Consider the following 15,330-nt stretch of genomic DNA (forward strand, 5'->3'; position numbering starts at 1 on the left):
GCTCCGCCAGCCGCGCCCCGCAGCGCGGCGCCTGCCCGCAGGAGGGAGACCCGGCCGGCCCGGCCGCTGGGACGCACCTGCCTGTTCAGTCCCGCAGGCCCAGAGGGGCTGCGCCTGGGCCTACGCTCGCGATACTCAGAATCCACTGGCACCTGCGAAGGCGCCCTGCCCTGTGTGAATCCAGCGGGCTCTTCGTACCTTCCCGACCTGGAGGGGCCTGGGTCGGGCCTGAATTCGCAGGCTCATCCGAGCGGACCGCCTAGGGTAACTTCGTCTCCAAAAACGAGCTAATTTGTGTAAACGGCCTGCCACCTGCTACCTCCTGGGTAACAGCGGCCGAAACCATAGTTCTTCACCTTCGTCTTTTCTGTCACATTATAGAACAGTGTCATGAGGATACCAATAGTCAACAGATTTGGGGTTTCATTTTAATTAAATGAATGACCTGCGCGTCGAATTTCATTAGTATGATTTTGATGAAGGCAGCACCAAAGTTTAAAGACAAAAGGCACGAGAATCATTGATGGAACCCAGATAGTCTTCTTCTCCTTCTCCTTCTTCTTCTTCTTCTTTTTTCACACCGAGTTTCGCTCTTCTTGCCCAGGCTGGAGTTCAGTGACGCGATCTAGGCTCACCGCAACTTCCGCCTCCCAGGTTCAAGCGATTCTCCTGCCTCAGCCTCCCGAGTAGCTGGGATTACAGGCATTCGCCACCACACCCGGCTAATTTTGTATTTTTAGTAGAGACGGGGTTTCACCATGTTGGTCAGGCTGGTCCCGAACTCCCGACCTCAGGTGATCCATCCGCCTCGGCCTCCCAAAGCGCTGGGATTACAGGCCTGAGCCACTGTGCCCAGCCTATCTTTTTTTTTTTTTTTTTTTTTTTTGTTTTTTTTTTTTTGGAGTCTCGCTCTGTCGCCAGGCTGGAGTGCAGTTGCGCGATCTCGGTTCACTGCAACCTCCGCCTCCCGGTTCCAGCGATTCTCCTGCCTCAGCCTATCTTTCTTCTTTATTCTGATTTTCTTCATGGTATTGTTAGTTTAATAGTTTATTGAATTAAAGGCGTAGTTTAACTATTTTGTCTTTTTTTTTTCCATACAGGATCTGACAGACTGGAGTGCAGTAGCGGGATCTCGGCTCAGTGTAGCCAAGAACTCCTGGCCTCAAGCGATCCTGCCGCCTGGGCCTCTGGAGTAGCTGGAACAACAGGCGGCGGGCGCCACCACCACCCCCCCCAACCGCCCCCCCTCCCACCCGCCGGCTAATTGTTGCTATTGTTGTTTTGTAGATACCGGGTTTCCCCACGTTGCCCAGGCTGGTCTCTAACTCCTGGCCTCAAGCGATCCTCCCGCCTAGTCCTCCCCAAGTGTTGAGATTACAGGCGTGAGCCACCGAGCCCCACCTTGCCATTTTGTTGCTGTTGTTGTTGGAATTATGGTTTACACACAGCAACGTGCAAATATCTTAGATGTACAGCTTATGTGACCACCACCACTTCAGATACAGAACATTTTCAGCACACCAGAGTTTCCCTCAGGCAAAAGAAAACAGAGGCGATCACTGTTCTTTTACCACCACAGGTTGGTTTTGCTTATTCTTGAACATCATTTTAAAACGGCACGTAGGCCGGGCGCAGTGGCTCATGCCTAATCCCAACACTATTGGGAGGCCGAGGTGCGCAGATCGCTTGAGCCCAGGAGTTTGAGACCAGGAGGTGGAAGCTGCAGTGAGCTGTGATTACACCACCATATTCTACTCTGGGTGACAGAGTGAGACCTTGTCTCAAAAAAAAAAAAAAAAAAAAAAAAAAAAAAAAAAAAAAAGCTGGGTGTGGGGAGTGATTATCCTTGAGGAGAACTAACTGGGAAAGAGAACAAAGGACTCTTCTAAGATGCCGGACATAGCCAGGCACAGTGGCTCATGCCTGTAATCCTAGCACTTTGGGAGGTGGAGGTGGGCAGGAGTTTGAAACCAGCCTGGCCAACATGAGGAAACCCTGTCTCTACTAGAAATACAAAAACTAGCTGGGCATGCTGGCAGGCACCTGTAATCCCAGCTACTTGGGAGGCTGAGACAGAAGAATCGCTTGAATCCGGGAGGTGGCGGTTGTAGTGAGCCGGAGGTTGCACCATTGCACTTCAACCTGGGCAACAGAGCAAGACTCTGTCTCAAAGAAAAAAAAAGATGCTGGATATGTTCTCTACATTATCTTGATCTGGGTGGTAGTTATGGAGGTGTGTAAAACACATAAAAACACTTCAGTGTGTGTAAGACTTAGCTCAATTTAAAAATGAAGAACATGGCTGGGCATGGTGGCTCACGCCTGTAATCCCAGCACTTTGGGAGGCCAAAGTGGCGGATCACCTGAGGTCAACAGTTTGAGACCAGCCTGACCAACATGGAGAAACCTCATCTCTAATAAAAATACAAAATTAGCCGGGCATGGTAGCACATGCCTGTAATCCCAGCTACTCAGAAGGCTGAGGCAGGAGAATCGCTTGAACCCGGGAGGCGGAGGTTGCAGTGAGCTGAGATCGGCCATTGCACTCCAGCCTGGGCAACAAGAACAAAACTCTGTATCAAAAAAAAGAAGAAGAAGAAGAACATAAGTTAGGCTTTTATTTTAAAGACATTATATCATTAAGTAGGTTTGAGGTGAAGAAAATAATTGAATAGTTATTGCAAACCCAAAACTCAAGAAGGCAATTAAAAAGGCATGTGCTGGCTGGGCACAGTGGCTCATGCCTGTAATCCCAGCACTTTGGGAGGCCAAGGAGGGCAGATCACTGAGGTCAGGAGTTCGAGACCAGCTTGGCCAACATGGTGAAACCCTGTCTCTACTAAAATTACAAAAATTAGCTGGGCATGGTGGTGGGCGCCTGTAATCCCAGCTACTCGGGAGGCTGAGGGAGGAGAATTGCTTGAACCTGGGAAGTGGAGGTTGCAGTGAGATTGCACTCCAGCCTGAAACAAAACTCCATCTCAAAAAAAAAAAAAAAAAAGAGGCCGGGCGCAGTGACTCACGCCTGTAATCCCAGCACTTTGGGAGGCCGAGACGGGTGGATTACTTGAAGTCAAGAGTTCGAGACCACCCTGGCCAACATGGTGAAACCCCATCTCTACTTAAAACATACAAAAAATTAGTCGGGCATGGTGGTGCGCGCCTATAGTCCCAGCTACTCAGGAGGCTGAGGCAGGAGAATCGCTTGAACATGGGAGGCGGAGGTTGCAGTGAGCCGAGATCGTGCCACTGCACTCCAGTCTGGGCGACAGAGGGAGACTTGGTCTCAAAACAAACAAACAAACAAACAAAAAAGGCATGTGCCCGGAACAGTCTGACTCTGGAAATGAAGTTGAGTTGATTTAATCATGGCATTGGAAAATCAAGGAGTAACTAGAATAAGATGAAAATTATTCATTAGGCTAACTCTCGGAAGACTAGAAGTGAAAAACTTAAAGGAATGAGGTTAAGGCTATCAAACTGGAGGAAGTGAGGGATTTTCTTAGAAATATGACTGATATAGCATATCACATCAGGCTTTTCTGTAGAAATTAACAGCCAATTCTATACTTTATGTGGATATGCACATGACTTAGAAGGGCCAAAACAATCTTGAAGAAGAACAAATTTGGAGGACTCGATATATCTGATTTCAGAACTAAGGAAATAAGCTAAGTAGTTTAAACAAAGTGGAATTGGTCTAAGGATAGGTAAGTAGATCACTGCAACAGAATGGAGGGTTGAGACATGGATCCACATGTAATGGATCACTTGATTTTTGTTGTTGTTGTTGTTGTTGTTGAGATGGAGTTTCACTCTTGTTGCCCAGGCTGGAGTGCAATGGCGCGATCTCGGCTCACCGCAACCTCTGCCTCCCGGATTTAAGCTATTCTCCTGCCTCAGCCTCCTGAGTAGCTGGGATTACAGGCATGCGCCACCACGCCCGCCTAATTTTGTATTTTTAGTAGAGACAGGATTTCTCCATGTTGGTCAGGCTGGTCTCAAACTCCCGACCTCAGATGATCCACCCGCCTCTGGCTCCCAAAGTGCTAGGATTACAAGCATGAGCCACTGCGCCCAGCGATCACTTGATTTTTGTTTTTGTATTTGTTTTTGTTTTTTGAGATAGTGTCTCACTCAGTCACCCAGGCTGGAGTGCAGTGGCATAATCTCGGCTCACTGCAACCTTCGCCTCCTGGGTTCAAGCTATTCTCCTGCCTCAGCCTCTGAGTAGCTGGGATTACAGGCACCCGACACCATGCCCGGCTAATTTTTGTTTTTAGTAGAGATGGGGTTTCTCCATGTTGCCCAGTCTGGTCTCGAAATCCTGGCCTCAAGTGGTCCGCCCGCCTTGGCCTCCCAAAGTGCTGGGATTATAGACGTGAGCCGCCATGCCCAGCCAAAACTTTTAAATGAAAATAATTAATAGGTGAACTTTTTAAAAATTCAATCTACTTATCTCTTTTTTTTTTTTTTTTTTTTTTTTTTTTTTGAGATGGAGTTTCGCTCTTGTTGCCCAGGCTGGAGTGCAATGGCATGATCTTGGCTCACTGCAACCTCCGCCTCCCGGGTTCAAGCAATTCTCCTGCCTCAGCCTCCTGAGTAGCTGGGATTAAAGGTGCATGCCACCACACACAGCTAATTTTTGTATTTTTAGTAGAGACAGCCTTTCACCATGTTGTTCAGGGTGGTCTCGAACTCCTGACTTCATGATCCACCCACCTCAGCCTCTCAAAATGCTGGGATTACAGACGTGAGCCACCACACCCGGCCCTTATCTTTTTCTTTATATTGACTTGGAAAAGTTTTCTTCGTTCCCTTTTTGGCTGCCTGTTGATTTGGAGATTCTATCATTTGTCTCTATAATGGTGGTGGTTTCCCTTCTCGTATCTAGTAGTTATGATAAAACCTGTGTTCCTCTAGTAATGTTGCCAAATTGATCAACAAATATGTTTCCCAAAATATTTTATCCACTAACTTCCCAACCCTTCACCTAGAGGAAAATTTTGGAAATTGAGATTTTTAGTTCCTCACTTTCCCACTGACCCCATGCCCAGCCTCTCTGAAGTATACTTTCTTTTTTTTTTTTTGAGACGGAGTTTCGCCCTGTCGCCCACGCTGGAGTGCAGTGGCGCAATCTCGGCTCACTGCAAGCTCCGCCTCCCGGGTTCACGCCATTCTCCTGCCTCAGCCTCCTGAGTAGCTGGGAATACAGGCGCCCGCCACTACGCCCGGATAATTTTTTGTATATTTAGTAGAGACAGGGTTTCACCGTGTTAGCCAGGATGGTTTCGATCTCCTGACCTTGTGATCCACCCGCCTCGGCCTCCCAAAGTGCTGGGATTACAGGCGTGAGCCACCGGCGCCCGGCCATATACTTTCTTTTGAAGACTCCTTCATGAACATTTACACTTGCTGTTTCTTATTTGGTATCATAACCGTAAGGCCAGCTCCAAGAATTGCTGATGACTTTTGTTGTTCTTTTGTGTCCACAGAGCCAAGAACTGAGCCCAGTACTCAAAATATTTGTTGAATGAATAAACTATCTATTTAGATATATTTATTACAAGATCAATTGTTCACAACAAGCATTGTGCTCACCATCTACCCAATACTGAGGTATCTTTTTATATTATTTTACTTTATTTATTTTTTTTGAGATGGTGTCTCGCTCTGTCGGCCAGGCTGGAGTACAATGGCATGATCTTGGCTCACTATAAACTCCGCCTCCCAGGTTCAAGCAATTCTCCTGCCTCAGCATCTCGAGTCGCTGGGACTAGCAGGGTACACCACTATACCCAGCTAATTTTTGTATTTTTAGTAGAGACGTAGTTTCATTCACCACGTCGGACAGGCTCATCTCAAACTCCTGACCTCAAGTGTTCCACCTGCCTCAGCCTTCCAAAGTGCTGGGATTACAGGTGTGAGCCACCGCACTCTGCCTGAGGTCTCTTTTTAAATATGATTAGGAATTGATTAGAGAATTTTTTTTTTTTTTGAGACTGAATTTCACTCTTGTTGCCCAGGCTGGAGTGCAGTGGCACAATCTCGGCTCACTGCTACCTCTACCTCCTAGGTTTAAGCGATTCTCCTGCCTCAGCCTCCTGAGTAGCTGGGATTACAAGCACCCACCACCATGCCCAGCTAATTTTTGTATTTTTAGTAGAGACAGGATTTTGCCGTGTTGGCCAGGCTGGTCTTGAACTCCTCACCTCGTTATCTGCCCGTCTTGGCCTCCCAAAATGCTGGGATTACAGGCGTGAGCCACTGGGCCCAGCCTAGAGAACTTGTAAGTATTTTCCTCAGGTAGGGTGCATGGGTGATACTGGGTACATAAGTGCTTGAATCATCTTCTTTTGCCCCAAAAGATGAATGACATTTTGTCTGGGGACAGAATTTTTTTTTGAGACATGGTCTCACTTTGTCACCTAGGCTGTTGTTCAGCAGCTTGATCATGGCTCGTTGCAGCCTTGAGTTCCTTGGCTCAAGGGATCCTCCCACCTCAGCCGCCCCTGTAGCTGGGCCCACCACGCCCAGCTATTTTTTCATTTTATTTGTTTATTTCTGTAGAGACAGGGATCTTATTATTTTGCTCGGGCTGGTCTCGAACTCTTGGGCTAGAGTGATTCTCCTGCCTCAGCCTCCCAAAGCACTGGGATTACAAGTTTGAGCCTTTTTTTTTTTCATCCAGACAGAGTCTCGTTTTTGCAGTGGTGCGATCTCAGCTCACTGCAGCCTCCCTCAGCTTGGTTCAAGTGATTCTCATGCCTCAGCCTCTCAAGTAGCTGGTACCACAGGCATGCACCACCATGCCCGGCTAATTTTTGTATTTTTTCTAGAGACGGGGTTTCACCATGTTGGCCAGGCTGGTCTCGAACTCCTAGGCTCAAGCAGTCTGCCCACCTCAGCCTCCCAAAGTGCTGGGATTACAGGCATGAGTCACTGTGCTGGCTGGAAATGAGTTTTTTGGGTTTTTTAAATTTTTTTAATTTTTTTATTTTTGAGACTGACTTCTGCTCTGTTGCCCAGGCTGGAGTACAGTGGCACGATCTTGGCTCACCACAACCTCCGCCTCTTGGGTTCAAGCGATTCTCCTTTCTCAGTCTCCCCAGTAGCTGGGACTATAGGCACGCGCCAGCACGCCTGGCTAATTTTTGTATTTTTAGTAGAGATGGGGTTTCACTATGTTGGACAGGCTGGTCTCGAACTCCTGACCTTTTGATCCGCCCACCTTGGCCTCCCAAAGTGCTGGGATTACAGGTGTGAGCCACCATGCCTGGCCGGAAGGAGAATGCTAATGCTAGTTTTGTTTTCCTTTTATAAAACAGCCTCTTCCTTCAATGTGAAAACTTGTGCACCTCTCTCTTTTCCCATGGAATGTAGGACTTTGGCCAGGATGTGTGTACAGGTATATATATTTTTATTACTCCTGATAAGAAAGATAAAACAAAATCACATTTATACGTTATAAATGAAAAAATATATAACTAGAGAAACAGAATAAACTCAAAACACTTATCACAGGATCTTATATGCTTTCTTGGGTCCTTCGGAAAATATTTTAATCATCTCTATTATACCCTCTTAGTAACATACGTGAGTTTGGGTAGGTTTTGATAAGACTTGCTAAATCATAACGTCTATTTTTTTTTTTTCTGAAACAGGGTCTAACTCTGTCACCCAGGCTAGAGTGCAGTGGCGTGATCACAGCTCACTGCAGCCTTGAACTCCTGGGCTCAAGGCATCCTCCCACCTCAGTCTTCCAAAGTGCCAGAAGCCACCACTCCTGACTTATAACTTTTATTTAATATATGCTGTTTTCTGAACTAAAATGTCATATGTAGACAATGAAAAACCCATTCTGTAGCCACTCTAACTGAGCAAATTTCCCTACCATATATGACATTAAATTCTTCCTGAACTTAATTAGCCAGGCATGGTGGCGGGCACCTGTAATCCCAGCTACTCGGGAGGCCGAGGCAGGAGAATTGTTTGAATCCGGGAGGTGGATGTTGCAGTGAGCCAAGATCGCACCACTGCACTCCAGCCTGGGCAAAACAGTGGAACTTCATCTCAAAAAAATAAATAAATTCTTCTTGAATTCAAATTCATAAAGACAGAAAGTAGAATAGAGATTGCCAGGGGCTGAGGGAGGAGGGAGTGGGGAGTTACTGTTTTTTGTTTTGTTTTGTTTTATTTGAGACAAAGTTTCACTCTTGTCGCCCAGGCTGGAGTGCAATGATACGATCTCAGCTACCTGCAACCTTTGCCTCCTGGCTTCAAGCGATTCTTCTGCCTCTGCTTCCCAAGTAGCTGGGATTACAGGCGTGAGCCACCACACCAGGCTAATTTTGTATTTTTAATAGAGAGGGGGTTTCTCCATGTCTGTCAGGCTGGTGTGGAACTCCCGACCTCAGGTGATCCACCCACCTTGGCCTCCCAAAGTGCTGGGATTACAGGCGTGAGCCACCGCGCCTGGCCCGAGTTATTGTTAATGGGTTTCTGTTTGGGGTGATGAAAAAGTTCTGGAAAGAGTGGTGATGGCTGCACATTGTGAATATATTTACTGCCACTGAATTGTGCACTTATATAGTTAAAATTTTATGTTATAGAGCATATATTTTACCACACAAAAAAAGAATTCTTCCTGGACTTTAAAGCACAAGCAGAATGAATAAAGAAAAGAATACCTCAATATTTGCACATTGTGGATGGACAATACGGCAGCAGAGTCCCAATATCAACGCCCACTCATGAAAATCAAAAGTGGTCATTTTTGTACCTAGAGTAGTCAAATCAGTAGACAAAAAGTAGGATGGTGGTTACTAGGGGCTGGGGGTAGGGGAATTAGGGAGTTTTTTGTTTTGTTTTGTTTTGGTTTTGGTTTTTTTTGAGACCGAGTCTTGCTCTCTAGGCCAGGCTGGAGTGCAGTGGCCCAATCTCGGCTCACTGCAACCTCTGCCTCCCAGGTTCAAGCAATTCTCATGCCTCAGCCTCCTGAGTAGCTGGGATTTCAGGTTCCTGCCACCACGCCCAGCTAATTTTTTTGTGTTTTTAGAGAGATGGGGTTTCGCCATGTTGGCCAGGCTTATCTTGACTTCCTGACCTCAGGTGATCCACCCGCCTTGACCTTCCAAAGTGCTGAGATTACAGATGTGAGCCACCGCGCCCAGCCAGAAGTTCTTTAATAGATATAGAGTTAGGGAAGAAGAAAAAAATTCTGGAGAGGGATGGTGGTGATGGGTGCACAACAGTGTGAACATACCTAATGCCACTGAACTGTACACTTAAAAAGAGTTAAAACAGTAACTTTCGTGGGTTTTTTTTGTTTTTTGGTTTTTTTTGAGAGATGGAGTCTTGTTCTGTCACACAGGCTGGGGTGCAATGGCGTGATCTCGGCTCGCTGCAACCTCCACCTCCCAGGTTCAAGCAGTTCTCCTGCCTCAGATTCCCAAGTAGCTGAGACTACAGGAATGCACCACCACACCCAGCTAATTTTTGTATTTTTTAGTAGAGATGGGGTTTCACTGTATGTTGGCCAGGCTGGTCTTGAACTCCTGACCTCAGGTGATCTGCCCGCCTCAGCCTCCCAAAGTTTTGGGATTACAGGTGTGAGACACTGTGCCCAACCTTTTGTGTACGTATGTGTTTTTCACAATTTAAAAAATAAAAAATTTTTTTTTGAGACAGGGCCTCAGTGGTGCCCAGGCTGGAGTGCAGTGGCAAGATTTCAGCTCACTGCAGCCTCGACCTCCCCAGCTCAGGGAATCCTCCCGCTCCAGCCCCCCAAGTAGCTGGGACCACAGATGCAGGCTACCACGACTTGCTAATTTTTTTTGTAAAGATGGAATTTTGCCATGTTGCTCAGGCTGGTCTCGAGCTCCTGGGCTCAACTGATCCACCCACCTTGGCCTCCCAAAGTGCTAGGATTACAGACATAAGCCACTGCACCCAGTTGAATTTTTTTTTTTTTTTGAGTCGGAGTCTCGCTGTGTTGCCCAGGCTGGAGTGCAATGATGCAGTCTCAGCTCACTGCAACCTATTCCTCCTGGGTTCAAGCGATTCTCCTGCCTCAGCCCCCCGAGTAGCTGGGATTACAGGCATACACCACCACACTCGGCTAATTTTGTATTTTTGGTAGAGACGGGTTTCTCCATGTTGGTCAGGTTGGTCTCAAACTCCCGACCTCAGGTGATCTGCCTGCCTCGGCCTCCCAAAGTGCTGGGATTACAGATGTGAGCCACCGCGCCCGGCCTGAAAAAAATGTTCAAGTGGGCATTTTTGGCTCCAGCTTAGGCCCCTAAAACCAACATGATGAAGTCTCTGGTGACTCAGGATAAGGAGAAACAGATCTAGTATGTGATGTGTTCACAGAAGGAGAACAGATGCAACACTCAACTCCAAAGGGGAAAAAAAATCCTGGTAAATCTGTACAGGATTTTAAGGAAATCTGAAAATGGTATGGCGTGTTTGATTTGCTTTTCTCTAAAGCACTGCTCTGTAAGTTCCTATGGGGGTGGGGGCGGGCAGAGCTGCTAGAAATACAGAAGCATAAGAGAGTAAATAATGGTACCTTCATATGCAAATGTGCTTTTCAGATTGGATCTGTCTGTGCTTGTTTTGAGCTATACCCAGTAAGGCTCCCTCCAGAAACAGAATTCTTGTTTAGCTCCTGGGAGTGTGCAGAATCCACAACAGCCACTAGGGGGCAGGAGGCATGTGTCATACATACCGGGCAGTGACAAAGAGTTAATGCAATTAACTAAGGGGCACTATTTTGTACCCTCAGGCTTGAGAGGCCACCAAGCTACTCCAGCCTCATACAAGTGGGGAAAGACTTTGACGGAGTTTAGGGTGGACTGGCAGGCTCTCAACCATAGCAGGAGCACTCAAATTTCTCAGCTCATGTGGCAGGCCTCATTTCTTTCCCTGATGGTACTATTTATCTCAATATTTATATCCCTCTTATCAGCATGCTTGTGGTAAATGTTATTTTTCTCAGCATTTTCAGGGCACCACTAACCTTTGTGCCAAGAAGAAAAAGAAGCCTCTCCTGGACAGACACAACCTATTAGGCCCAGAACTTGGCAAGCTGCCTGATGCTGTTAAAGTTATTCAATAATACTTGTTAAAGGACAGTAAGCAAGACTTTATCTGGGACCATCAAGATGGGTATAGGAAACATTGTAATGGGATTTTGCTATAGGGGAGAGAGGTTGGACTCAACTCTAAATACAGCATGGGCAAGTGGGAATTTACAGCCAAGGAGCAGGGTGGAGGTCCGTGGATGGAAAATTCCTAAGAGGAGTAAGGGGGATTCTGGCCAAACCCACCTAACAGGACTCTTGCTGAAGACAGGCCAAGGTGACCCAACATCAGCTGGAGGATGATGGGGGATGAGAAACCTAATCAGATATTGAAGATGATCAGATATCAAGATACAGGGTTCTGGCTAAAATCACTTAGCAGAGTTCTTTTGCTAAAACTGGATTTATAAGGAAGTGCATAGATGGGCCTCCGGAGAAGGTTCAGAAGCCTGACTGAAGTTTGTCCAAGCAAAGAATCTTTGTCAATGCCTCTGAGTGAATTAGAAAAAAAAAATCCCTTCTTCCTGTGCAGCCCTATGTGGTAGTCCTGAGTGGTTACTAAGCACCAGGCACTGTGCTGAGATGAACTTTGCAAACTTTGTCTAACAATCTTCACAAAAAGGCAAGCACTTTTATTGTGCACATTTTTCTGCTAAGAAAATTGAGGGTGAGTGTAAGTAACTCACTCAGGGTCACACAGCTAGCAAGTGGTAGAGCTCAAAACAAAAGGATGGATAATGACCTCAGATGTCCTGAACTTCTTCCCACATCCACTGAACTCACCAGAATCTCCCCCCACCACCTCCCAAACTACATCCTCACAGCAGCAAGAGTGATTTTAATTCTTTACTGCTATACTAATGTATATCACGTACAAGTAGAATTCAAATAAGAATGTCCAACTATGACAAGCAATGGAGTTTTATCAGATAATTTCTCTGATGTGCCCCATCATCCCCTCACCGCTCCTCAAGAGGTAACCACCCTTCTGACTTTTGTGCTCATCTCTATCACATATAAGTACATATATCTAAATAACATTTAGTCTCATCTGGTTTCTTGGGGGGTTTTTTGAGATAGTGTTTCACTCTGTCACCCAGGCTGGAGTGCAGTGGTGCGATCTTGGCTCACTGCAACCTCCGCCTCCTGGATTCAAGTGATTCTCCTGCCTCAGCCTCCCGAGAGCTTGGGAATACAGGCACTTGCCACCATGCCTGGCTACTTTTTATTTTATTATTTATTTATTTATTTATTTATTTATTTATTTTATTGAGACGGAGTCTCACTCTGTCTCCCAGGCTGGAGTACAGTGGCGTGATCTCGGCCCACTGCAACCTCCGCCTCCCGTGTTCAAGCAATTCTCCTGCCACAGCCTCCTGACTAGCTGGGACTACAGGCTCATGCCACCACGCCCAGCTAATTTTTTTATTTTTAGTAGGGATGGGGTTTCACCAGGTTGGCCAGGCTGGTCTTGAACTGACCAATCTCCTGACCTCAGGTGACTGGTCTGCCTCGGCCTCCCAAAGTGCTGGGATTACAGGTGTGAACTACCACGCCCTGCCGTCTCATCTGTTTTTGAACTCATTATATAAGCTAACGAATAATGCATGCATTCTTCTGAGACTTTTCTTTTGTGATTCATGCATATTGATGTGTATCCTAGAGTTGATATGTATTCATTGTTGCACAGGATGAACCTTCTACAATTGTCCATTTTTCTGTTGCTAGAATATATGTTTACAGTTATTGCTATTCTGAATAATGCTGATATAAACATTCTTGTTCATCTCTCCTGGCACACATGTGCAAGAGATTCTCTAGGGTATGAGGTGTTTAAAAATATTTTCAGCCAGGCACAGTGGTTCGCGCCTGTAATCTCAACACTCTAGGAGGCCGAGACAGGAGGATCACCTAAGCCCAGGAATTCAACACCAGCCTAGGCAACATAGTGAGACTTCTGTTGCAACAAAAAAATAATAATAAATTAGCTGGGTGTGGTGGTGCATGCCTATGGTCCCAGTTATTTGGGAAGCAGAGGAGGGAGGATCACTTGAGCCTGGGAAGGCAAGGCTGCAGTGAGCTATGATCACGCCAGTGCACTCCAGCCTGGGCAACAGAGCAAGACCCTGCCTCAAAAAATAAATAAATAGTAAAAAACATTTAAAAATAAAAATACTTTCAGGCAATTTGATTATGAACATGTGACAAAGTTTCACTATAGTCTTGCTACAAGAACAAAGGCCTCTGACAGACTAAGTCAAAGATTTCTCTCTTGGTAGAAACAATGGGGGAAAATGACTACATAATCACTGTTTAGACTGTATACAAAAGAAATGCCTAATTAAAGATCTTTAGATTCTTGACTGACAGCTCATAATCATCTTGGTGAGTGGGCATCTAGCTTCTCAGGAGAGGTCTTAATTTCATTACAAACTATCAAAAGATTGCTTCAGGCCGGGCGTGGTGGCTCACACCTGTAATCCCAGCACTTTGGGAGCCCAAGGCGGGCAGATCACTGAACCAGGTCAGGAGTTTGAGACCAGCCTGACCAACATGGTGAAACCCTGTCTCTGATAAAAATACAAAAATCAGCCGTGCGTGGTGGTGTGCGCCTGTAATCCCAGCTACTTGGGAGGCTGAGGCAGGAGAAATGCTTAAACCCGGGAGGCAGAGGTTGCAGTGAGCTGCACTCCAGCCTAGGCAACAGAGTGAGACTCCATCTCAAAAAAAAAAAAAAAATTGCTTAAATTTGTTGTTGGGGGGCGGGGTGGGAGACAGAATGTCCCTCTGTCACCCAGGCTGGAGAGCAGTGGTATGATCATAGCTCACTGTAGCCTTGACTCCTGGGCTCAAGGATCCCCCTGCCTCAGCCACCAAATAGTTAAGACTACAGGCGCATGCCACCACATGAAGGAATTTTTTTAAGTTTTGTGGAGATGGAGGGTCTTGCTATGTTGTCCAGACTGGTCTCAAACTCCTAGCCTCAAGCGATCCTCCCAACTTGGCCTTCCACAGCGCTGGGATTACAGGCATCAGCCACCATTCCTGGCCCAAATATTTTATTAAGAATACTACTGTCTTCCTTAAGGAGGTTATGAATTACATTACCCAAAAATATTCCACCCCAAGCCAGGTTTAGGACAATTTTTCTTTTATAATAACTGCAGTTGGATTGCTGCATCTAGGATATGTGCATATTCAATTTTGTTTCTAAAGGGGTTATACCAGTTTACAGTCTTGCCAGCAGTGGGAGAGAGTTCCTATTGCTCTACATCCTACCCAGCACTTGATATTGTCTGAATTTTTCATTTTATTGGTTTTTTTCTGGAAATGGGGGCCTTATTATGTTGCCCAGGCAGTTAAACTCTTAGCTTCAAGCGATTCTTCCACCTAAGCCTCTTAAAATGTTGGAATTACAGGTGTGAGCCACCACACCTGGCTTTAATTTTTTTTTTTTTTCCCCATATGGAGGTTGTGAAATGGCATCTTGTCATGGGTTTATTTAATTTAATTTATTTATTTATATATTTTGAGACAGAGTCTCACTCTGTCACCCAGGCTGGAGTGCAGTGGGGCCATCTCGTCTCACTGCAACCTCCGGCTCCTAGGTTCAAGTGATTCTCCTGCCTCAACCTCCCGAGTAGCTGGGATTACAGGCACATGCCACCACACCAGGCTGATTTTTGTGTTTTTAGTAGAGAGGATTTCACAAGTTGGCCAGGCTGGTCTTGAACTCCTGACCTCAGGTGACCCACCCTCCTCTACCTCCCAAAGTACTGGGATTATAGGTGTGAGCCACCGTGCCCAGCCTTACCTTTTTAAAATAATAGTTTGGCTATTCCAGGTCCTTTCCATTTATATATGAATTTTAGGAACAGCTTGTCAATTTCTATTTTTAAAACAGGCTGGACACAGTGGCTTATGGCTATAATCCCAACACTTAGGAGGCCAAGGCGAAAGGATCACTTGACGCCAGGAGTTTGAGACTAGTCTGGACAGCATAGGAAGACACCTCATCTCTACTTAAAAAAAAAAAAAAAATTAGGCAAGATGGCTTATCCTTGTGTCCTAGCTACTTGGGAGGGTGAGGTGGGAATTGCTTGAACCCTGGAGTTCAAAGTTGCAGTGAACTATGAATGTACCACTGCACTCCAGCCTAGGTGACTCAGTGAGATCTTGTCTTAAAAAAAAAAAAAAAAAAAAAAGTCGGCCAGACGTGGTGGCTCACGCCTGTAATCCCAGA

At 46.1% G+C, this 15,330-nt stretch overlaps 1 long non-coding RNA gene across 2 annotated transcripts; it reads left to right on the forward strand.

Annotated features, from left to right (window-relative positions):
• Positions 1-14: 14 nt before the first annotated feature.
• Positions 15-8,793, forward strand: LOC129051219 (uncharacterized). 2 transcript variants are annotated; one of them, XR_008515303.2, is made up of 5 exons: positions 15-264; positions 1,101-1,579; positions 5,496-6,289; positions 7,329-7,408; positions 7,665-8,793. It is a non-coding gene; the product is annotated as an uncharacterized LOC129051219 (long non-coding RNA). The 2 variants fall into 2 exon arrangements; XR_008515302.2 differs by lacking the exon at positions 5,496-6,289 and having other exon boundaries at positions 27-1,579.
• The last annotated feature ends 6,537 nt before the right edge of the window (positions 8,794-15,330 follow it).

The sequence above is a fragment of the Pongo abelii genome, chromosome 19 (genome assembly GCF_028885655.2).
Source record: "Pongo abelii isolate AG06213 chromosome 19, NHGRI_mPonAbe1-v2.0_pri, whole genome shotgun sequence".
NCBI classification, from domain to species: domain Eukaryota; kingdom Metazoa; phylum Chordata; class Mammalia; order Primates; family Hominidae; genus Pongo; species Pongo abelii.